The sequence below is a fragment of the Saccopteryx leptura genome, chromosome 5, assembly GCF_036850995.1.
Source record: "Saccopteryx leptura isolate mSacLep1 chromosome 5, mSacLep1_pri_phased_curated, whole genome shotgun sequence".
Lineage (NCBI taxonomy): Eukaryota > Metazoa > Chordata > Mammalia > Chiroptera > Emballonuridae > Saccopteryx > Saccopteryx leptura.
In genome coordinates this window covers 111,052,940-111,078,960 of record NC_089507.1, presented here as the reverse complement: position 1 = coordinate 111,078,960, position 26,021 = coordinate 111,052,940, and the positions used below count along the sequence as shown (strand labels likewise).

Genomic DNA, 26,021 nt, shown 5'->3' with positions numbered 1-26,021 from the left:
AAAAAGAAGGTTGGATAGAATGACACCTGAGGCTAAGGGGCAATCCATATCCAATACCATACCTAACCCGATTTACAGTACTGAGCCCAACAAGTAGCCACCAATAAGAGGCAGCAGGAAGCGCATCTCAGGGGTACCTGAACATTTAAATGAACATCTTCCAGGCCAAAAGTAGATAAAAGTCAGCCTAAGTTGATATTAACAATGGCACCTGGGCTCAGCAGAGGCAGCTACAGGATCTGGATCGCCTGTTGTTCCAAAAAGATAGATAAGAGCTAGTCATAGGCAGTGACCGCCACTAGTCTGCACCAGGCTCCAGCCAAGAAGGTCCAGGGAGGGCGCATCCAAAAGTCAGATACGGAGAGCATCAGTTCAAGACCTAACAACCCTTGTTAGAGTGACATCTTAAGGAAGGGATCCTCACACATGACCCAGTTAAGATATAGAAAACGGAAAACAGGCTCTACTAGTTAAGGAGACCACAACTCAAACAAGCCAGCAAACTACAAACAGAAACAATGGGAAGACAGAGGAACGTAAGCCATATGAATCCACAAGAAAAATCTCCAGAAAAAGATCTGGATGAAATGGAAGTAATCAAATTACCAGATACAGAGTTTAAAATAACGATTGTTAGGATGCTTAAGAATCTCAAAGCTACAATAGATGGACTTAATGAGCACCTAACTAAAGAAACTGCAAGCATCAAAAAAGACACTGAAATCATAAAAAAGAACCAGAAAGAAATGACAAACACAATAGCAGAATTGAAGATTACACTAGAAGGAATTAAAAGCAGGCTGGACAATGAAGAGGATTGAACCAGCGACTAAGAAGACAAGATAAGCAAAAGCATGGAAGCACAACAGCAAAAAGAAAAAAGGATCAAAAAGTATCAAGAAAATCTAAGAAAGCTCTGTGACAACATGAAGAGAAACAATATCTGCATAATAGGGGTCCCTAAAAAGGAGAAAGAACAAGGGATAGAGAACCTGATTAAAGAAACCATAGCTGAAAATTTCCCTAAAGTGATGCAGGAGTCATATAGCTTCAAGAAGCAGAGAACCCCATTGAAAAAGAACCCAAAGATACCTACACCAAGTCACATCATAATCAAAATACCAAAGCTAAGAAATAAGGAAAGAATACTAACAGCAAAAAGCAGTCAATCACCTACAAAGGAGCCGCCATAAGGATGACATTCAACTTTTCAACAGAAACATTTGAGGCCAGAAGACAATGGCAAGAAATATTCAAAGTAATGCAGAACAAGAACCTACAACCAAGACTTCTTTATCCAGCAAGGCTATTGTTTAAAATCGAAGGAGAAATAAAAAGCTTCCAAGACAAAAAAAACCTCAAGGAATTCATTACAACCAAACTAATGCCGCAAGAAATACTAGGGAGCCTGCTGTAAACTGAATAAAGCGGGGAGGGGGGGGGGGACCTAGTAAAAGAAGAATGTAGATTAAAAGGAAAAAAAATGGCAATAAACAATTACATATCAATAAAAAACTTATATGTAAATGGATTAAATGCTCCAATCAGCCTGACCAGGCGGTGGCGAAGTGGATAGAGCATCGGACTGGGACGTGAAAGACCCAGGTTCGAGACCCCAAGGTTGCCAACTTGGGTGCCAGCTCATCTGGTTTGAGCAAAAAAAAAGCTCACCAGCTTGAGCCCAAGGTCACTGGCTCGAGCAAGGGGTTACTCAGCCTGCTGAAGGCCTGCAGTGAAGGCACATATGAGAGGACAATCAATGAACAACTAAGGTGTTGCAACGCACAACGAAAAACTAATGATTGGTGCTTCTCATCTCTCCATTCCTGCCTGTCTGTCCCTGTCTATCCCTCTCTCTGACACTCTGTCTCTGAAAAGGAAAAAAAAAAAAAAAAAAAAAAAATATATATATATATATATATATATATGCTGTCTACAGGAGACCCACCTCAAAACAAAAGCTACACATAGGATGAAAGTAAAAGGATATAAAAAAATATTCATGCAAATGGAAATGAAAAAAAGTTGGGGTAGCAATACTTATATCTGGCAAAACAGACCTTAAAACAAAGACTATAGTAAGTGAAAAAGAAGGCCACTACATAATGATAAAGGGAGCAATCCAACAGGAAGAGATAACCATTATAAATATCTATGCACCTAATATAGGAACACCTAAATACAGTGTGTCCGTAAAGTCATGGTGCACTTTTGACCGGTTGACAGGAAAGCAACAAAAGATGATAGAAATGTGAAATCTGCACCAAAAAAAAGGAAAACCCTCCCAATTTCTGTAGGATGATGTGGCAGCATGTGCACATGTGCAGATGATGATGTAACACTGTGTATACAGCGGAGCAGCCCACGGCCATGCCAGTCAAGATGTGGACGGTACAGAGGAAAGTTCAGTGTGTTCTGTGGCTCGCTAAATTTGAATTCGTGACCAAAGTGCAACGTGAATATCAGCATGCTTATAACAAAGCACCACCACATAGGAATAACATTACTCGGTGTGATAAGCAGTTGAAGGAAACTGGCAGTTTGGTGGAGAAACCCCGTTCTGGTAGGCCATCAGTCAGTGACGAGTCTGTAGAGGCTATACAGGATAGCTACCTAAGGAGCCCTAAAAAATCTGTGCGTGAGCCCACATCGAACTGCATTGAATAGGTAAGAAACTTGGAGAGTTTTCCTTTTATTTGGTGCAGATTTCACATTTCTATCGTCTTTTGTTGCTTTCTTGTGACCGGTCAAAAGTGCACCATGACTTTATGGACACACTGTATATAAAGCAGACTTTGATGGACATAAAGGGCGAGATCAACAGCAATACTATAATAGTAGGGATTTCAATACCCCACTAACATCACTGGATAGATCCTCAAGAAAGAAAATTAATAAAAGAAACAGCAGAATTAAGGGACACACTAGATCAACTAAATTTAATAGATATCTTCAGAAACTTTCACCCCAAAGCAGCAGAATATGCATTCTTTTCAAGTGCTCATGGAACATTCTCTAGGACAGACCATGTGTTACGGCATAAAACGAGCCTCAACAAATTTGAGAAGATTGAAATCATATCAAACATCTTCTCTGACCACAATGGGATAAAACTAGAAATCAACTACAATAGAAAAACTCAAAAACACTCAAACACTTGGAAACTAAACAGCACGTTATTAAATAACGAATGGATCAACAATGAGATCATGGAAGAAATAAAAAATTTTCTTAAAACAAATGAAAATGAGCATACAACAACTCAAAATTTATGGGACACAGCAAAAGCTGTCTTGAGAGAGAAGTTCATAGCACTACAGGCATAACTTAAGAAGCTAGAAAAAGATCAAATAAACAACATAACCTTGTATCTAAAAGAACTAGAAAAAAAACAGCAAGAAAAGCCCAGAGGAAGTAGAGGAAAGAAAATAATAAAGATCCAGCAGAAATAAATGAAATAGAGCAGCGGTTCTCAACCTGTGGGTCGCGACCCCAGTGGGGTCGCCTAAAGCCATCGGAAAATACATAATGCATATCAGGTATTTACATTCCGAATCATAACTGTAGCAAAATTACAGTTATGAAGTAGCCACCAAAATTATTTTTTGGTTTGGGGTCACCGCAACATGAGGAACTGTATTGCGGGGTCACGGCATTAGAAAGGTTGAGAACCACTGACATAGAGGCTAAAAAACAATACAGATGATCAATGAAACCAAGAGCTGGTTCTTTGAAAAGGTAAACAAGATAGATGAACCTTTAACAAAACTCACCAAGAAAAAGAGAGAGAGGACTCAAATAAATAAAATTAGAAATGAGAGTGGAGAAGTTACAACTGACACAGCAGAAATACAAAGGATTGTAAGAAAATACTATGAAGAATTTTATGTCAAAAAATTAGACAACCTAGGTGAAATGGACAAATTCCTTGAAAAATATAATCTCTCAAAAACCAATATGGAAGAATTAGAAAACCTAAATAGACCTATTACAACAAATGAGATCGAAATAGTTATCAAAAAACTCCGTGTACTAAAATTAATTCAAAATGGATCAAAGACCTAAATATAAGACCTGAAACAATAAAGTACATAGAAGAAGACATAGGTACTAAACTCATGGACCTGGGTTTTAAAGAACATTTTATGAACTTGACTCCAATGGCAAGAGAAGTGAAGGCAAAGATAAATGAATGGGACTACATCAGAATAAAAAGTTTTTGCTCAGCAAGAGAAACTGATATAAAAATAAACAGACAGCCAACTAAATGGGAAATATTTTCAAACAACAGCTCAGATAAGGGCCTAATATCCAAAATTTACAAAGAACTCATAAAACTCAACAACAAACAAACAAACAATCCAATAAAAAAATGGGAAGAGGACATGAATAGACACTTCTCCCAGGAAGAGATACAAATGGCCAACAGATATATGAAAAGATGCTCAGCTTCATTAGTTATTAGGGAAATGCAAATCAAAACTACAATGAGATACCACCTCACCCCTGTTAGATTAGCCATTATCAACAAGACGGGTAATAGCAAATGTTGGAGAGGCTGTGGAGAAAAAGGAACCCTCATTCACTGTTGGTGGGACTGTAAAGTAGTACAACCATTATGGAGGAAAGTATGGTGGTTCCTCAAAAAACTGCAAATAGAACTACCTTATGACCCAGCAATCCCTCTACTGGGTATATACCCCAAAACCTCAGAAACATTGATACGTGAAGACACATGTAGCCCCATGTTCATTGCAGCACTGTTCACAGTGGCCAAGACATGGAAACAACCAAAAAGCCCTTCAATAGAAGACTGGATAAAGAAGATGTGGCACATATACACTATGGAATACTACTCAGCCATAAGAAATGATGACATCAGATCATTTACAGCAAAATGGTGGGATCTTGATAACATTATAAGGAGTGAAATAAGTAAATCAGAAAAAAACAAGAACTACATGATTCCATACATTGGTGGAACATAAAAATGAGACTAAGAGACATGGACAAGAGTGTGGTGGTTACCAGGGGTGGGGGGAGGGAGGACAGGGGGAGAGTTAGGGGGAGGGGGAGGGGCACAGAGAACTAGATAGAGGATGGCGAAGGACAATCTGACTTTGGGCGAGGGGTATGCAACATAATCTAATGACAAAATAACCTAGACATGTTTTCTTTGAATATATGTACCCTGATTTATTAATGTCATCCCATTACCATTAATAAAAATTCATTTAAAAAAAAAAAAAAAAACTCCCAACAAACAAAAGCCCTAGGCCAGATGGCTTCACCAGCAAATTCTACCGAACATTCAAAGAACTAACTCCTATCTTTCTCAAGCTATTTCAAAAAATTCTAGAGGAGGGAAGACTTCCAAACTCCTTTTATGAGGCGAGCATAATTCTGATTCCAAAACCAGGCAAAGACAATACAAAGAAAAAAAACTATAAGGTCAATATCCTTACTGAATTTAGATGCTAAAATTCTCAACGAAATATTAGCAAACCAGGCCCTGGCCAGTTGGCTCAGTGGTAGAGCGTCAGCCTGGTGTGCAGAAGTCCCGGGTTCGATTCCCGGCCAGGGCACACAGGAGAAGCGCCTATCTGCTTCACCACCCCTCCCCCTCTCCTTTCTCTGTCTCTCTCTTCCCCTCCCGCAGCCAGGGCTCCATTGGAGCAAAGATGGCCCGGGCACTGGGGATGGCTCCATGGCCTTTGCCTCAGGCGCTGGAGTGGCTCTGGTCACGACAGAGCGACACTCCGGATGGGCAGAGCATTGCCCCCTGGTGGGCGTGTCGGGTGGATCCCGGTCGGGTGCATGTGGGAGTCTGCCTGCCTCCCCGTTTCCGGCTTCAGAAAAATACAAAAAATACAAAAAAAAAAAAATATATATATATATATATATATATATATATATATTAGTAAACCATATCTAGCAATACATGAAAAAATTCATACATCATGGTCAAGTGGGATTTATTCTGGGGAGGCAAGGCTGTTACAATATTCACAAATCAATCAATGTAACTCATCACATAAACAAAAAGAAAGAGAAAAACTACATGATAATATCAATAGATGCAGTAAAAGCATTTGATAAAATCCAGCACCCATTTATAATCAAAACTCTCATCAAAGTAGGAATACAGAAAACATATCTCAACATCAGTGGTCCCCAACCTTTTTTGAGCCATGGACCAGTTTAATGTCAGAAAATATTTTCATGGACCGGCCTTTAAGGTGAGACAAATAAATGTATCACGTGACTGAGACAAGCATCAAGAGTGAGTCTTAGATGGATGTAACAGAGGGAATCTGGTCATTTTTGAAAAATAAAACATCATTCAGACTTAAATATAAATAAAACAGAAATAATGTAAGTTATTTATTCTTTCTCTGAGGGCTGGTACCAAATGGCCTACGGACCGGTACCGGCCCACAGCCCGGGGGTTGGGGACCACTGCTCAACCTGATAAAGGCCATCTATGACAGACCCACAGCCAACATCATACTCAATGGACAAAAGTTAAAAGCAATCCCCTTAAGATCAGGAACAAGGCAGGAGTGCCCCCTTTTACCACTCTTATTCAACATAGTTCTGGAAGACCTAGCCACAGCAATAAGACAAGAAAAAAAAAGGCATCCAAATTAGAAAAAAAGAAGTAAAACTATCATTATTTGCAGATGATATAATATTATATATAGAAAACCCTAAAGTTGCAGTAAAAAAAACTACTAGATCTGATAAATGAATTCAGCAAGGTAGCAAGATATAAAATTAATACCCAGAAATTAGAGGCATATTTATACACCAACAATGATCTATCTGAAAGAGAAATTAAGAAAACAATCCCTTTCACTATTGCAATAATAATAATAATAAAGTACGTAGGAGTAAATTTAACCAAAGAGGTTAAAGACCTGTACTCGGAAAATTATAAAACAGTGATAAAAAAATTCAAGGAAATACAAACAATAGAAGAATATACTGTGTTCATGGTTAGAAAGAATAAACATCATTAAAATGTCTATATTACCCAAAGCAATTTATCGATTAAATGTAACTCCTATTAAAATACCAATGACATATTTCAAAGATATAGAACAAATATTCCAAAAATTCATATGGAACCATAGAAGAACACAAATACTCTCAACAATCTTAAAAAAGAAGGATAAAGTTGGTGGTATCACACTTCCTGATATCAAGTTATACTACAAGGCCATTGTACTCAAAACAGCTTGGTAGTGGCATAAGAACAGGCATATAGATCAATGGAACAGAACAGAGAACTCAGAAATAAACCCGCACCTCTGGACAATTGATATTTTACGATGGAGGTATAAGCATACAATGGAGTAAAGACAGTCTCTTTAAGAAATGGTGTTGGGGAAACTGGACAGTTACCTGCAAAAAAATGAAACTAGACCACCAACTTACACTATTCATAAAAATAAACTCGAAATGAATAAAAGACTTAAATGTAAGTTGTGAAACCATAAGCATCCTAGAAGAGAACAGAGGCAGTAAGCTCTCCGACATCACTCACAGCAATATATTTGCTGATTTATCTCCACAGGCAAGGGAAATAAAGGACAGGATAAACAAATGGGACTATATCAAAATAAAATGCTTTGCACAGCTAAAGACAATATGAATAAAATAAAAAGACAAAGCACACAATGGGAGAACATATTCGACAATACATCTGATAAGGGGTTAATAACCAAAATTTATCAAGAACTTGTAAAACTCAACACCAGGAAGATAATACAATTTAAAAACAGGCAAAAAAATGAATAGATACTTCTCCAAAGAGGACATACAGATGGCCAATAGGCAGATGAAAAAAATGCTCAACATCACTAATCACTAGAGAAATGCAAATTAAAACCACAATGAGATATCACCTCATACCAGTCAGAATGGCACTCATTAACAACACAACACATAATAAATGCTGGTGAAGATGTGGAGAAAAGGGAACTCTCCTGCACTGATGGTGGGAATGCAGATTGGTGCAGCCACTGTGGAAAATAGTATGGAGATTCCTGAAATATTAAAAATGTAACTGGCCTGACCTGTGGTGGCGCAGTGGATAAAGTGTCGACCTGGAAATGCTGAGGTCGCCGGTTCAAAACCCTGGGCTTGCCTGGTCAAGGCACATATGGGAGTTGATGCTTCCTGCTCCTCCCCCCTTCTCTCTCTCTCTTTTCTTTCTCTCTCTCTCTCTCTCTCCCCCTCTCTCTCTCCTTTCTAAAATGAATAAAAAAAAAAAATGGAACTGCCTTTTGACCCAGCCATCCCACTTTTAGAAATTATCCCAAGAACATCACATCAACAATTCAAAAGAAAAAACGTAGCCCCATGTTTATGGCAGCGTTGTTTACAATAGCCAAGATCTGGAAACAGCCCAAGTGTCCGTCAGTGGATGAGTGGATTAAAAAGCTTTGGTACATATAGAAAATAGAATACTATGGAGCCATGAAAAAGCAAATCTTACCTTTTGCAGCAACATGGATGGACCTGTAAACTATTAATTATGTTAAGTGAAATAAGCCAGGTAGAGAAAGAAAAATATCATATGACCTCACTCATTTGAGGAATCCAATGAACAATATAAACTGAGGAACGAAGCAGAGACAGAGGCGGGATCAATGGGTCCAGAGGGAAAGCGGACAGAGGAAAAGGGATCAGAAAAGGGAAAGAGATTGGTGAAATTATATACACATAATAGCGTTATAGAGAGCAGAAAAGCTATTCCTGGAGGGAAATGGGGAGGATGTTGCGGGGAGGTGGAAAAGGGAGATGTTGTGGGGAACATGGGGAGGGGGATGCATTTGAGGCAACACTAGAATCTATGTAAACAGAATAAATTAAAACTTAAAAAAAAGAAAAAAATACAAGCCAAACATATAAAAAAATAAATAAATAATAAAAGGAAACGAGAGCTTCTTGTATGGTTACTGCCATAAAGCTTAATTATCTAAAAGAGAGTTTTGAAATATAGAAGCATCAGTGTTTTCACTGAAAGTTTAAACAAGTACACTTTAAAACACTCACAGCACAGAAACAAGGAGGAGCACTGTAAAGTATGCTCTATTCCTGCACCTCTAGACAGGGATCAATTTCAGGGAAGGATCTGAGCATTCCCATGAACACCAACTGGTTGCAATGAGAACAGAAGGAAACAAGAGTTCACTAAGACTATTGCAAATACGCAGGACAACCTTGTTGCAGGTGGTCTGACTGTTATAGACCACCTGCACGCTCCTCACTCCTCTGCAGTCTGGAACCCTTTCCTGTACTAGTTTGTGATGCTGCCCCTAAGGGCATCTGCAAGGTCAGCCTATGGTACCAACCTGGGAGACTTGTCCACACACATGCCCTGACAAGAGACTTCCCTCTGTAGAGTCTTCTGAGATCCCAACCAACTTCCTGTCCCCACACACAACCTCCCATTAATCGCAGGAGGTCATCCTCAGCAGCTGCAATGAATAAGGCAATCTTTAAAATGGAGTCAATCTTCCCTGAAAGTATGTCAGTTTAAATATTAAATAAATACATGTGTGCAGGTGCAGCAGTGGTGGCCCATGCAGCAAGTGACAGATGATTCTTTGCCACTCTACCTCTGTCCTCACAGAAGCAGCCCCTGAGGCTTGGGGAAAACCTGGGGTCAGAGCCAGGAAACAGAAGTTGGAGGAACCCAAAGCAGTGGCAGAGTGAGGTTAAGACTGATACTGAAAATCAAACCCCAGTTTTTATGCTAAATAGTTCAGGGTAACCCTCACAGTCAGGCAGGATGTAGCTACTGTGACTTCCCACTCCAGGCCCTGGGGCATTAAGTGGATAAAGAGGAATCTTTTAAACTAGAACTTCTGCTGCTGAAAACATTTGAGTTTCCTTCTCACATTACTGTGTGCACCGTCGCTACGGCATTCAGACTGGGGTTCTTGGCAGCACGCTGTCACTAGCAGCTTCTCCACAGACACTATGAAGTGGGACTTCCAGCAGAAAGTGTGTGGACCTTCACCATCAACCTATTTGCTTGAGCGGATATAGGTATGAATTCCGTCCCAGGACCAGCAACTCAGATAATGGATGAGCTCTTACTACTTTCTGTAGACAAAGGAAATTAAGCAACAGAAGAGGCAAGAATCTTCATTCTATAAATGTGTATAATTTATAGCACTGGGAACTAAATGGAGAATGATGATAGGAAAACATTAGACATGTAATGTGTCTAGTGTTATTTTCTTTCTGTAGTGGATTTAGGACATTGAAATATGTAAGTCAGAACAGGTGAAGTTTAAGTCCTAGAGAATTCTGATGTGTGACTATTTCAGTCACATAAAAAATTTAATGTTTTTGCTCTGGAAAGAGACAAGACAATGGGAATAAAAAAAGAGACACTCTTCTAATCCACGGGTGAATTTTGGAATGGGGCTTCGTCTACTCATCTGACCTTCACGACTAGATTCATGCTATGAAACTGGCATACATGAGCACTGAATGGGCTGCGTCGGAATACACTTCAGATGGAGGCTTTGGCAGGAAGGGAACCAGACTGCTTATCACTTGGTAAGTCCCGTTTTTCTGAAACTTGACTTCTTTATGCTTTTATTGGGTTTATCTTGCCAGTTTCTAGTCTCCATGGTTGAGTCACGATGTCTGCTAAAAATTCAAAATTCATGAAAAAAAAAAACTCCAAACATACAAAGGACTAAGATTAATTTTGATATTATAGATACTCCAGGAAACAGTAAAGTTTTCTAACACCCTGACCATAATTGGGTGGACTTACTTTCTCTCTTCTGGATTCTGGAGCCCCTGGTTCACCCCTACTAGAACCTCACTTGAAGTTGTGAAGTGGATGGGGTACATCTCCTGCCATGCAGAAAAGAGTTAACACAACAGGTCTGCCATCCCTGAAAAAGGTTTGTGGGCAAAGCCAGTGACTGGGAACATGGATTTGGGGAGGGTAAGAGCGGCTCCCTGTGTCTAAACTGTATACAAACAACATGGCTGGTGCTAAACATCTCCTTCCTCCTGGGAATCTGTAATTTTAGCATGTACCACACAGCAGCTGTCTTCCTACCCAATTCTCAATAAAAATCCTGAGCACTGGGTCTCTAAAGAGCCTCCCTGGCTAGCAGTATGTCACATGTCATTACCAAGGGAACCGGATGCACCCTGTGTGACTCTACCTGCAAAGAACCGTTGGAGGCCTGTAACTGGACCTCACCCATGCCCCCTTTCCTTAACCTGTTTCTGCTTCACACTTGCTCTGTAGTGCGTAGCAGCTGTGAATACAACCAGCCTGTGAGTGCTACAGTTCTCCTGCTGGATCACTGAAATGGGTGGTTTGGGTGTCACCCAACACATGCAGAGAACGGAGGGCAGGGGGTGACAGAGAAAAGGTAGGTACTGCCTTTGTTCCTAATGGCTTTTAGTCTCTAGTTCCAATGACTCATAAAGTTTCTGAGACACCCTTACAATTAACTACTCCTTTCCCCTTAAGCTAGCTGGAGCAGAACTGAGACAGACACCACCATGGTGAGAAAAGTAGTAAGTGGGATCTCTTACCCTGATATCATCAAAAAAGACAAATAAAATTACCCAATTCTAAATCAGTTTTATTTTTTAATTTTTTTAAATTTATTCATTTTAGAGAGAGAGAGAGAGAGAGAGAGAGAGAGAGAGAGTGTGTGTGTGTGTGTGTGTGTGTGTGAGAGAGAGAGAGAGAGAGAGAGAGAGAGAGAGAAAGTGGGGAGGAGCAGGAAGCATCAACTCCCGTATGTGCCTTGACCAGGCAAGCCCAGGGTTTTGAACCGGTGACCTCAGCATTCCAAGTCGATGCTTTATCCACTGCACCACCACGGGTCAGGCCTAAATCAGTTTTTAAAATAAATCTGAAACCACTAAGGCCATTAATCAACTCTCAAAGTGCTCTACTCATTCTGTTTTATGTAACAGTACAGTATAAGCAATATGTCAACTCGTTTGTGCCATTTTTAAACCCGAATACTGTGCGTTACCAACATCAGTCAAAAACTCTGAATTTAGCCCTGGCCGGTTGGCTCAGTGGTAGAGTGTCGGCCTGGCGTGCAGAAGTCCCGGGTTTGATTCCCGGCCAGGGCACACAGGAGAAGCGCCCATCTGCTTCTCCACCCCTCCCCCTCTTCTTCCTTTCTGTCTCTCTCTTCCCCTCCCGCAGCCGAGGCTCCATTGGAGCAAAGATGGCCCGGGCGCTGGGGATGGCTCCTTGGCCTCTGCCCCAGGCGCTAGAGTGGCTCTGGTCGCAACAGAGCGACACCCCGGAGGGGCGGAGCATCGCCCCCTGGTGGGCGTGCCGGGTGGATCTTGGTCAGGTGCATGCGGGAGTCTGTCTGACTGTCTCTCCCGTTTCTAGCTTCAGAAAAATACAAAAAAAAAAAAAAAAAAACCTCTGAATTTTCAGCATGCTCACAGAACTGAGAGCACTTGATGTGGATGCTCAATCTCACGGTTCTGGGGGAACAGCAGCAGCTGCCCTTACTCTGGTCTCTGATGGTATGTTAAGAGAGTCTATTCACAGCTGAAGTCCATAGTGACTTAAGCAGAGCATGTACAGAGGCTTCAAGGGTCGGCCATCTGACATTAGCAGAAATACCACTGCATCCCCCCAGAGTGTAGGTGGAGAGGCAAAGGCGGTGTCTGCAATGCCTGATACACTTTGCCATGGTGCCGGGGACACACCCACTCTTAAACATAGGCATTAAAGAGTTACTTTGGTTTCCTCTGTTCCATTTCTAAAGTAGGCTTTCCACTGGCAAGTGTCAGCCACAGGATGTCAGGACTAACAAGGCCCTAAAATGAAATCCAACCCCCTTCCTTTAAGAATAAGGAAGCTGGCCCTGTCCGGTTGGCTCAGTGGTAGAGCGTCGGCCTGGCGTGCGGGGGACCCGGGTTCGATTCCCAGCCAGGGCACATAGGAGAAGTGCCCATTTGCTTCTCCACCCCCCCCTCCTTCCTCTCTGTCTCTCTCTTTCCCTCCCGCAGCCAAGGCTCCATTGGAGCAAAGATGGCCCGGGCACTGGGGATGGCTCCTTGGCCTCTGCCCCAGGTGCTAGAGTGGCTCTGGTAGTGCCAGAGAGACGCCCCGGAGAGGCAGAGCATCACCCCCTGGTGGGCAGAGCGTCGCCCCTGGTGGGCGTGCCGGGTGGATCCCGGTCGGGTGCATGAGGGAGTCTGTCTGACTGTCTCTCCCCGTTTCCAGCTTCAGAAAAATACAAAAAAAAAAAAAAAAAAAAAAAGAATAAGGAAGCTGTCCATGCAGGCCTGGCCAGGAAGTAACCAGAGGGGGTACACAAAAGACCTGTGCTGGGTCCTAGGACCTGCATGACATGAGTCCCTAGGTCAGGGATGAAATCAGCCCACTGAGCCGAGGAGAGCCTGCACTGTAGCGTGAGGACGGCACTCACTGACAAGTGACGCTGCCTCTGGTGCTATTCTCGGAGCTCTGGCAGATGGCACATTGGCCCTCCTGACTGACTCTCCTCTCATGGGTAAAAACCTGATTCAGAAAGACCGTTGGGGTCGGATGCACAAGAGCACAGACAGTGAGGGAGCTAGGCTTGCAGCACCAGCAGGTGCATCCAGAGGGCTCTGTCTCCACCACTATCTTTGGGAGACCATTCCAAGCTGTTAATTGTTCTTGCATGGTGACGGACTCAGGTTATCAATAAAATTCAACTGCATCCCGAGATGTCACGAGGCATCTGACCAAAGTCATCCACCATGAAGGCAGGCTCTAAATGTGAGAGGCTGTGAGAAGTCCAGAAAGGGTGAGCCGGTGCTAAGTGATGGTGATAGAAGTCCTCATGGTTCAAAAAGGAGAGCTGAAAGTTACTGAAAACAAGTTCACCACAACCAGCTGACAGGACAGAGTCACAGCGGTGGTGGACAAGGCATCACACCCCACCCCAACTGGGGCACATCACCCAGCTTTTGCTCTGGGTCTCTGCTCACCGAGCAATTTCCTGATGACTGAATCTGAGAAATGCACAGGTTCAGGAGAGAAGATACAGTAAAAGGCATATGACATTCTGGGTCTGATTTGATTTCAGCTGACTCGGCTGTGCAAGCAGCTATCCCTAGGCTGCAAGGCCCAGGAGACCAGACACTGAAGCAGAGAGATGCTTCCAAGAAACGCAGGCCACAAAATCCCCCAAAGACCTCCCTTATCCACTTGACTTCCAGGGACCTGCAACCACCCCCACTTGTACACCCTGAGAGGTGACTGCAGAGATGGGGATGAGTCCTGAGGGCATTATGGCCAAGTCAAGTTCAGACCTGGGAGAGAAACTGCCTGAGCCTGAAACACAGACCTTCTCCTGTCCCCAAGTACTGGACATGTCTGTCTTTAATGCAGTGAGGGAAGGTGGAAGAAAGTGCCGTCACAGCCTGAGAGAGAAAGCCCCTTGGCAGGGAGAATGCCCCAGGGCCGTAGCTCCTCTGCAAGGATGGACCACGACTCCCGCCTTCATCCTGTCCAGACATCATTCAAGCAATCCCTTCTCAAGGTGCCTCCATGTGCCACTCTGAGCATGGTCCAGAGAACGCCATGTGAGGAAGACACAGAGTCCCTACCCTAGAGCAACACGGAATTCAGTAAGTAAATAAACCCACTACTCCTGTATTTACAAACCATACAAGAATCACCTGCACAATAGAGAAATATACAAGTTATATCAAATTTAATGCCACTGATTTCATGCTACACCTTTATTCTTTCTGCCATCAAGAAAAAGTGCGCTGCCAATAAACTGTGAACAATCACCTCCTGTTCTGACTCAGAGACACCACAGCTGGGGAGACAAGTCCATGGGGATGATTAAGAGTGGGGTATCAGGGCGGCCCCTAAACTGGCTGCCTTTGGGCTGCAGGGCATGTGGACAGAGGATGCTAGGTCACTGCCATGTCACACAGCAGATAGACCGGAGCAGTCAGAACTGAGAACGCAGAGTGGGGGTAGAGGAGGACCAGCAGAAAGGGCAGAAGGGAATGCTGCCTGTGCCATTCCTCTTCCCCATTGATGAGCGGGGACAAGGGGGGACGATGGGGAACTGTTTAAGCAGGGAGAAGGCTCCTTCACACAGCCCTGTGGAGGAAAAGCAGAGGATGTGGAGGGTGGAGGTGGGTGGGGATGGGGGCAGCTGGGGCAGGGCCATGTTCACAGGTGGGGGAGGAGGATGAACTCCTCCTAGAGCTGAAGGAGGGAAGAAAAAAGAAAACACCAGTTGTTAGAAGACAAACGGGACAGAAGACAGTGACCACAGGACTCCTGGGTTGCTGGCTGGGGACCCAGACTGACAGAGGGTTTATCTCCCCCCAAAAAATAGGTCATGGGGAGAGGAGGAAGGCAGAGGAGAGATGGTGCCGTCTGACTTAGACAAGACACACTGAGGGTCTTCTGGATTGCCCGATGGTGTCTACTAGGCAGAGGGAAATATGCATAGGGACACATGCTCACAGTGCCAAAACAGAGTAACATCCCCCTGCCTAAGGTCCTGCAACAGGATGGCTCAGAGGAGTCCAAGTGTTAGTTTAGCACTGAGTGACCAACCACCTGCTTCACAGGTAACAAGAATAGACACTGAGCATATCCAAGGGCCTCAGGTCAGTGATAGAGCCATGACTGCAAACTGGAGACAAAGGATGGTTCCTGCAGGCCAGGCTGGCCAATCCCTGCAGAGCTTGTTCACTGACCTTTCCCTGCTCCCCTCTATCTTCTGCACTAGAGAGAAAAGATAAGGACGACAGGATCAGCTTCTGTCATTCTTTCCTGAAATATCCTGGTCAAAGAATACCTCAGGGCTGGACCAGAGCACTGGTCTTGAAACCAGGCATTCAAGGAGGTCCTGAAGATGGCTGAGGTATGAGCAGGGGCTCAGCCCCATCTCCTTCTTCACAAGGCCCTTTCACCCGTTTCACAGAATGAGGCATGCCAGCCCACCCTGACATGCGCCCACCCAGCATGGCAGACCTCACCCAGGGCACCAGAAGGAAAAGCAGACACTGGGGAGGCAGTGCCTCCACTCCAGCACAGCCTACAGTCACCCTGTCCAGTGACAGTCCTGCCAGGGCTCAGGAGGACCTCTGGCCCTGCTCGGCAGGTGGTGCACAGTCAGGACGATCTCCCCTGGGGCTGTGCCTCCTACTTAGACTCCCCTCAAAGGCAGGGCTGCAGGGGAGGGGCAGAGGAGCAGAGCAGGGGTGCAGGAACAAGCCGAGCAGGACAGCGCCATGTGTCAGGACCTGCAGAGTGAATGTGGTCATTGGCACATGTAGTAACTTGTTACATGAACTGAAAAAGAGGAACCTAGACCTTTCCTGACAGAAAATAAGTCTGATTTGACTGACTGCTTTGACAATGATGCCGAGTTTTGCCATCAAGGTCTTGTGAAGGACTTGTACCATTTTGACAAAAAGATACTTAAAAGAAAAGCTAAAAACCTTATTTTTTTTTTTAAAAAAAAGCACAGATGGGGATTCTTCAGTCGACAGATATGAGTATCTTCCAGGGGTCAGTCACTGCACACGCACACAGATGTAAGTACAGGAAAGACAGGCAAGGAGTCTAACGATGTGATGAGACCACAGATTCCACAGAGAGCTGTGCAGATGGCAACAGGGACAAAGCCATCAGCGAAGGTGTTCTGAAATAAGGCACAGATTCATTTTCCAACGCCTCCTGAATGTACAGGTTAAACCAGGTGATACCCAATAAGAGGAGATGTAATAAACATATTTGTGTCTGTCAAAGCCTTTCTGGTGCACTTCCTAGAACCTATGAAAGGGAGAAGCAACTGTAACTGTGTGAGAAACTTGCAAATCAGGTGGATTCCAATTCCTTACTAGCAACAAAACTGAAAAAGAACAAGATGGAACTATAGCTGGTTTTAGGAATTACTTTGGATTAGAAATCCTGTGGAGATTTTGTGATATATAAATCAGAGGAAAACCCTGGCCGGTTGGCTCAGTGGTAGAGCGTTGGCCTGGCGTGCGGAGGTCCCGGGTTCGCTTCCCGGCCAGGGCACACAGGAGAGGCGCCCATTTGCTTCTCCACCCCTCCCCCTCTCCTTCCTCTCTGTCTCTCTCTTTCCCTCCCGCAGCGAGGGCTCCATTGGAGCAAAGATGGCCCGGGCGCTGGGGATGGCTCTGTGGCCTCTGCCTTAGGCGCTAGAGTGGCTCTGGTCGCAACATAGCGATGCCCAGGATGGGCAGAGCATCACCCCCTGGTGGGCAGAGCATCGCCGCCCTGGTGGGCATGCCGGGTGGATCCCGGTCGGGCGCATGCGGGAGTCTGTCTGACTGTCTCTCCCCGTTTCCAGCTTCGGGGAAAAAAAATGAAAAAAATAAAAAAATTAAAAAAAAATTAAAATTAAATCAGAGAAAAAAGATTTAGTGATATTACTACACAAACTCATTCCCATCCCTTCTATTTCTGCACAGGAACAAAGCTCCTGAGTACCTGCATCTACAAAACAGAGACTGAGGACCAGCAGAGCCTCCTTCCCACAACATGGAACCTCCATCGTTGGAAGCATCACAGTAGAAATGTTTTTCTAAAAATCATCACTCTTCTATTCAATCATTCATTCAAGCTTTAACAACAACAAAGAGCTAACGATAATAATGAGAGCTCAATCCAGAATTTATTTTTAACATTTAAAGACTTATGAAACATAAAAATAAAGGTTGATCCATATTTTCACAGAAGTATGACAGTGTGACAAATAACATCTAGAAATCAAAATATATCACATCATGAAATAAAATTCTATGGAGAAAATGGCATGGAAATATAAGTTCTAGATGAAAAAGGGATAATATGCAAGTCCAACTATTAAAGAAGAGTGTGTTATTACATTTTTAAATGACTGATGGTAGATTATCAAATCACTATGGTATTGAGATTTTATCTGAAACATGTTTTAAAAGAGGGGTAGTTTTGCCCTGGCAGGGTGGCTCAGTTGGTGAGTGTTGTCCTGATACACCAAGGTTGAAGGTTTGATCCTCAGTAAGGGCACATACAAGAATTATCCAATGAGTGCACAAATAAGTGGAACAACAAGTCAATCTCTCTCTCTCTCTCCCTCTCTCTCTAAAATCAATTTAAAAATTTTTAAGAGGGGTAGTTTTATTTAAAGTATCAGCAGAGACTCACCTCATGGAACCACACAGCCTGGTGCCTCTTGATAGCCCCTCATCTCTGGGCTCTTGTGCCCCTACCCACTAAATGAACAAGTCACATGTTTACTGAAGCACAAACAGATCTTTTTTTTTTTTTTTACAAACAGAATCTTATGAAGAGACTGGACACTTAATATCTTTCATATGATTGGCACTCAAAAAGCTTAGGGGTAGCCTGACCAGGTGGTGGCACAGTGGATAGAACGTTGGACTGGGATGTGGAGGATCCAGGTTTGAGACCCCAAGGTCGCCAGCTTGAGTGCGAGCTCATTTGGTTTGAGCAAAGATCACCAGCTTGAACCCAAGGTCGCTGGCTTAAGCAAGGGGTTACTCGGTCTGCTGTAGCCCCACGGTCAAGGCACATATGAGAAAGCAATCAATGAACAACTAAGGTGTCCCAACGAAAAACTGATGATTGATGCTTCTCATCTCTCTCCATTCCTGTCTGTCTGTCCCTATCTATCCTCCCCCCCTCTCTCACTCTGTCTCTGTAAAAAGAAAAAAAAAATCTATTAAAAAAAAAAGTTTAGGAGTATGTGACCTGTGCTCTTGGGCTTTTTAAACTTTGCACCTTGAGTTCTGCTCATTTTGTTATTGACACTGGGAACTTAATGGTGGATCACTGGGCCTACTGCACAGTGGGGAGAATACTGGTTTTCTTTTTTTGTTTAATTTATTGGGATGACACTGGTTCTCAAAACCTTACCGGTTTCAAGTGTACAACTCAACACCATCTACACACGGTATTGTGCTCCCTTTACCCCAAGAAAAGTCTCTTTCCATCCCTATTTTTCCCACTTTGCCCTTCTCTACCTACCCTCACCCTTCCCTTTCCTCTGAATTTTGCCATCCTGTTGCCTGTGTCTATGTGTTTATTTGTTTTCTGATGGCCAAAACATTCAACTTCCTGTACATGGTCCCTGCCTTTGAAACTGTCCAGTCTGGGCAGCAGGCCTTTTATACGCCAAAGGGGAGAACAAAGTGTTGTGGGGTGGGGCAGAGGTAGGAACTCAAATTGAGAAGTGTGTTCAATGAGGAATTTTGATACCAAACAGGGCAGAAACCCTGTGGAAAATCAGCAGCCATAGTGGGGGTTGGGGGCAATTTCTGTAACTAATGACATGTTGCTGTGAGCCAGGGTAGAAATGCCCTTTTGTGTGTATGTTGGTGTTCTGATTAAAGTTTTGAGTCCAGCATGACCAGGCGGTGGCGCAGGATAGAGCTTCGGACTGGGATGCGGAGGACCCAGGTTTGAGACCCTGTGGTCACCAGCTTAAGCGCGGGCTCATCTGGTTTGAGCAAAAGCCCACCAGCTTGAACCCAAGGTCGCTGGCTCCAGCAAGGGGTTACTCAGTTTGCTGAAGGCCCACGGTCAAGGCACATATGGGAGAGCAATCAATGAACAACTAAGGTGTTGCAATGCGCAATGAAAAACTAATGATTGATGCTTCTCATCTCTCTCCGTTCATGTCTGTCTGTCCCTGTCTATCCCTCTCGCTGAGTCACTCTCTGTCTCTGCAAAAATAAATAAATAAATGAAAAAATAAAATAAAATTTTGAGTCCAAAAAAATAATGATAAAGTACCAATGTTTACAATACACCAGAAATTGTATTTTTTGATGAGATAAAAAAATTTTATAGACAACATAAAAATGTTTGAGTTATACTTTTTCAAATTTTTTTTCCATAGTATGGAAACCAAGAAAAGAAAAGTATGAAAATCATTAGTTTAAAAGCTTTGGGCCCTAGCCGGTTGGCTCAGTGGTAGAGCATCGGCCTGGCGTGCAGAAGTGCCGGGTTCGATTCCCGGCCAGGGCACACAGGAGAAGCGCCCATCTGCTTCTCCACCCCTCCCCCTCTCCTTCCTCTCTGTCTCTCTCTTCCCCTCCCGCAGCGAGGCTCCATTGGAGCAAAGATGGCCCGGGCGCTGGGGATGGCTCCTTGGCCTCTGCCCCAGGCGCTAGAGTGGCTCTGGTCGCAACAGAGCGACGCCCCGGAGGGGCAGAGCATCGCCCCCTGGTGGGCAGAGCATCGCCCCTGGTGGGCGTGCCGGGTGGATCCCGGTCGGGCGCATGCGGGAGTCTGTCTAACTGTCTCTCCCCGTTTCCAGCTTCAGAAAAATACCAAAAAAAAAAAAAAAAAAAAGTTTTGGGCTCCCATCCCTACAGGGCCTGATACGCATGGCGGAGACTGACAGCAATGGACAGTGCACAGGACGTTGATAAAGAGGACTGGAGAGGCCCTGGCCGGTTGGCTCAGCGGTGGAGCGTCGGCCTGGCGTGCGGGGGACCCGGGTTCGATTCCCGGCCAGGGCACACAGGAGAAGCACCCATTTGCTTCTCCTCCCCCACCCTCTCCTTCCTCTCTGTCTCTCTCTTCCCCTCCCGCAGCCGGGGCTCCATTGGAGCGGGGATGGCCCGCGCGCTGGGGATGGCTCCTTGGCCTCTGCCCCGGGCGCTGGGGTGGCTCTGGTCGCGGCGGAGCGACGCCCTGGAGGGGCAGAGCATCGCCCCCTGGTGGGCAGAGCGTCGCCCCTGGTGGGCGTGCCGGGTGGATCCCGGTCGGGCGCATGCGGGAGTCTGTCTGACTGTCTCTCCCCGTTTCCAGCTTCGGAAGGATACCAAAAAAAAAAAAAAAGAGGACTGGAGAGATGCAGACTGAACAGCAGGAAGGGCAGGTAGCGCTTGATGGACAAGGTCCCCGACAGGCACAGCAGTCAGTGGCTGCTAAAGGTCAGGTAAAAGGAGCACAGAAAGGTCGGTACTCTCCTGATGCACATGTTCATAACTGTCCAGGAACAAAAGCATGACCACAAACAAGGAAAGCCAAGGAACATGTTTTCCATATCAGTACTCGGAAAAAATGTACAAAGAAAACCATGGCTCATATTTTTATTTTTTAATTTTAATGTTTCTATTTTGGCTTCAAGACACTCAAGAGACAGTATTTTTATTTCTTCAATTATCTCAAGTAAGTTGAGAAACACAGAGATTACATACATGCATGTTTTTATTTTTGTCCACATTCTTTGTAAAGTCAAAGAACTTATAAAAACCATATTAATTAAAATTAAAAAGGTGTGCCTAAGTGGTGGCACAGTGGACAGAGCGTTGACCTGGGACACTGAGGACCCAGGTTTGAGACCACAAGGTCACTGACTTGAGCATGGAATCATAGACATGAACCCCTGGTTGCTGGCTTGAGCCCAAAGGTCTGGCTTGAGCAAAGTCCCCCAGTCAAGGCACGTATGAGAAAGCAATCAATAAACAACTAAAGTGACGCAACTACGAGTTGATGCTTCTCCTCTCTCTTGTTTGTCTTTCTCTCTCTCCCTCCTTCTCTCACAAAATAAATAAATAAAAAGGTATAGATAGTGTGGCTGCTTTCTCCTGAAAGTTAAAAGCAAGTTCTCATGTCTTTGAATTAGAACGGCACAAAAAAGAAAAAGGCACTCAGGATAGCAATTCTTCCCACAAGCCAAAGTGACAGCATGAACAGCCAAGACAGAACAAGCAAGCTAATTTCTCTCTCGCATGGTAGCCCCACCACCACCCATGCTCCGCAAGGAACCCTTGGTCCTTTCTTTGTTGAAAGGTCCTCACATACAGAAGTTCTGCAATTATATCCTATTGTGTGAAGAAATGGCTGAGAGCAGTCAGTCTGGCTTTGGACAAAACTTTCCTGATGGCAGCCAGCTGGGGAAGGCTAATTAGGCAAGCACTCAATTTTATTTTGGTGATGGTCAAGTTTCCAGTCTCCTTTTGAACAATCAGAAAAAGGTCCAAGTATAGCCTAGATCTCTTTGGTATCAGAGGAAAAGGAATTTAACAGTCAGGAAATTAATAACTTCATGCCAGTTCCACCTAAATAAGGACAAGGACAGTGGACAGGTGGGCAGCATGGTGCACGGAGCCATGTGTCAAGACATCAAATGCTGGGGACAGCAAGGATGAGGTCTGTAGAGCAGAAACCAGCAGCAGCTGCTGTAACATAACACTCATTACCCAAGCCTATTCTACATCAGCCTGAAGAGAGATCATCACATTCAAAAGAAAGAGATCTAAAAGGTGCTGTATAGCTTATAACTGCAGGTCATATCATTTATTCCAATTAAACAACTGCAACAGGTGGGACCCACAGTTCTGAACTGCTCTAGTATCTTGAGTATGGGGGTCTTGAACAGAAATAAAAGTTTATCCAAGAAAAGAATGATCATAACCAAATCAAGAATGTTCCTTGGTTTGTCATTATTCCTTCTTCCAATCAGGTGGAGCAAGGCATAGGGAGCAGTGAGACCTGCTAGGAAGTGTCTGTCCCTTTCCCTCTAGGAGCCGGCTGTGACTGAAAAGGATTTTATACACCACAATATGGTGCAGTCTCATGGGCGACTGCAGGGCTCACCCAAGCCCACTCAGCTCAGTCTGAGGGGTCAAAAGTGACAGCAGGATTGAGCTGTGTGGACGCCAGGTGAGCACACAGAAACACAGGCAAGCGGCACGCAAGGGAGCTGCATGTAACCGATCACCAAGGCCAGCTCAACACTAAGGTGTTGGAGCTGAATTCTAAGCTGTTAAAAAAGTTTAAGCAAGCGAGTGACACAATCAGGTCTGATGTGCGCATAGTCTCCTCGCCTAGCAGTAGCCAGGACAGCCCTGAAAAGGGATCAGGTCCAAGGGTGGTTCAGGGGCTGCAGCAGTAGCCCACGTGAGGAACTGTGAGGTTGAACAAAGGAGGCAGTGGGAGGACTAGGACATAGTCAGATGCAAGGAATTCTAAGGCAAAAATTAATACCTCGTTGATCACCTGGACGCAATGACGTGCTGCCTAAACAGAAGCCCTAATTGTGGTGCTGGCCCCTCTCCACAGGCTCAGAGTCCTGTCACGGCCATTTCAAACTCCCAGCATGCTATCACTGAATCTGGGAAGAAACATGCAGGATCAGCTCCCACAGCCAGTGGAGTCAGCTCCAGCACCACTGTCGAGGTGAGATAGGGAGTGTAAGAGTCTCCACACCTCAGCCTGGCCTGGCGCAGTCAGGAGCCTAACAGAGTGGTGGGGTCAGAGAGGCCTACTGCTCTCACTGTCGGGTCTGTGGGTTTCAAGCATGCAGAGAAAACCTGGCTAGACATAACAGTTGACATGGAAGCAGTGAGAAACTATGAGAAACAAAAGAAAGTAAAGCAGAGAACCCCAGAAAATACTAACATTAAAAGGTAGAATGGGAAATGGTGCTTAAAGTAACTGAGAAAGACCCTTAAAAACAGAAGAGTTCTCAGAATAAATTTCCCAAATACTCAATTCTCTAGAAATCTATTCACCAAAGCATCATCTTGTTCAAGTTATCAATTCACTTATTTTAACTTATTTTCATTATTTATAAAGTAATTATTCATGAGATGGGCTTGTTTTCAGGAACTGACCTGTCTAAAGATGGGAAGCCAAAGGAGAGGGGAGGGCCCCTGGCGGCGGCAGCACAAGCGGTCACCAGCTCACCCTGACCACACACGTGCCCAGATGGAGCTGGTGGATGACTGGGTGGGGACAGACAAGCGGAGAAGGCAGAGAGGCATAGAAGCTGTCACTGAAGAGGAGGAGAGATGGACAGCTCAGGGAAGTATGGGACTCTGAGACTCAAACAGGCTCACATGCTGACTGGACAGCTCCAGCATTAAGGAGAAACTGAACAATGACCAAAAGGGTCGAAGGGACCGAAGTACTGTGTTCAGAAAAGAAGGAGACAAGATCTGCAGCAAGGTGAAGGGATGACACACACCCCTAACTGCCCCTGGAGTAGTCCTTGTTGGTCGGACAACTGCTGCATACCCTTTTACAGAATGGTCAAGGTACGTGTCATCTCTTCAGAGGCTCTGCTGCAACTCCATGAGACTATAGCTAGAGAAATTTCAGGATGATGTTGGTCTGTGCCCTGAATTCACTGGAAGCAAGAACCAAACCCAGAAGTATGCCAGTCTTGTAACCTGTTTACACAGCACTATCATCAAGTGCAAAAAAATGGTTTTGATTCTCATTTTTCACTATCTTCATCCTCACTGCAACTTTCCTTCCCTTGTAATATCCTACATCTCTTCCAATTGCTTCCCACTTCATCAGGCCAAGAAAAAAATGCTTTGTTTTACCCAATACACTCAAAATTCTTAAGTACTTAAAGCCCACAATGATTTATTCTTATCCTTGGAAACTGAGTTTTTAAAATAAATGCAGCAAATTCTCTCAAATCAAGTCAGGGGTCTTCTTAATTAAAGATCACCAATCAGGCCCTGGCCGGTTGGCTCAGCGGTAGAGTGTCGGCCTGGCATGCAGGAGTCCCGGGTTCAATTCCTGGCCAGGGCACACAGGAGAGGCGCCCATTTGCTTCTCCACCCCTCCCCCTCTCCTTCCTCTCTGTCTCTTCCCCTCCCGCAGCGAGGCTCCACTGGAGCAAAGATGGCCCGAGCGCTGGGGATGGCTCTGTTGCCTCTGCCTCAGGTGCTAGAATGGCTCTGGACGCAACAGAAAGACGCCCCAGAGGGGCAAAACATCGCCCCCTAGTGGGCATGCCAGGTGGATCCCGGTCGTGCGCATGCGGGAGTCTGTCTGACTGCCTCCCCGTTTCCAGCTTCGGAAAAATGAAAAAAAAAAAAAAAAATCACCAATCAGCATTATACCGTGTCAAAACTGTTACCTAATCATCACTGAGGAGTTATCAGTTCTTATAATAAACTCACTATCTTAAATATGTTAAAAATTATTTTCTAGCCCTGGCCGGTTGGCTCAGTGGTAGAGCATCGGCCTGGCGTGTGGAAGTCCTGGGTTCGATTCCCAGCCAGGGCACACAGGAGAAGCGCCCATCTGCTTCTCCACCCCTCCCCCTCTCCTTCCTCTCTGTCTCTCTCTTCCCCTCCCACAGCCGAGGCTCCATTGGAGCAAAAGATGGCCCGGGTGCTGAGGATGGCTCCATGGCCTCTGCCTCAGGCGCTAGAATGACTCTGGTTGCAACAGAGCAATGCCCCAGATGGGCAGAGCATCGCCCCCTGGTGGGCGTGCCGGGTGGATCCCGGTCGGGCGCATGAGGGAGTCTGTCTGACTGCCTCCCCGTTTCCAGCTTCAGAAAAATACAAAAAAAAAAAAAATAATAATAATAATAATAAAATTATTTTCTAGTCAGTTGAGGATCTTCTCTAAATTAGAGCTCAGCAATCTGCCAAGAGCCAGGGGTAGAATCACCTAGACACTCTTAACATCCTGAGCACAGAATCACCGTCTGACACAGTCCTTCTGCTACTCTTTCTACAGGAATCCACATGAGAAGGTTCATGTCACGGTACAGCGTAAGTTTTACATCTCCTCTGTAGTCAGGGCCAGGGAACAGTGAGATAAGCCAGTGCTGAGAAGCAAAAACCCAGGAGAAATTACAATACACCTGGGACAAAACTTACTTTGCTTTCTTTACATACTGTCTAAAATAAATACTTATTTTTAGAGAATTTATGCAGATATCAATTCTTAAAGGAATACTTGACTCTCGGGATAGAAACTAATGATACAGAATGCACAAAGCTTATTGGCAAAACAAGGATAGCTACTTTCAATACCAAATTCTAGAAGCATAACTTAATACAAAACAAAGACACCTCAAGATAACCACTATCAAACAATGAATTTGGAGGTCATTACAGAGGATTCTAGCTTTACCCTGAGAATCAAATCTAGTAGAATAATCAAGATTTAGGCTAGTACTTATCAACATGGGCTGGGCAGGGCAGGGGAGGAAAGAGAGGGGAGG

At 44.6% G+C, this 26,021-nt stretch overlaps 1 protein-coding gene across 3 annotated transcripts in view; it reads right to left on the bottom strand.

Annotated features, from left to right (window-relative positions):
- CCNY (cyclin Y) overlaps positions 1-26,021 on the bottom strand; it is a 229,533-nt gene that overhangs the window by 61,981 nt on the left and 141,531 nt on the right. The window lies entirely within an intron of this gene.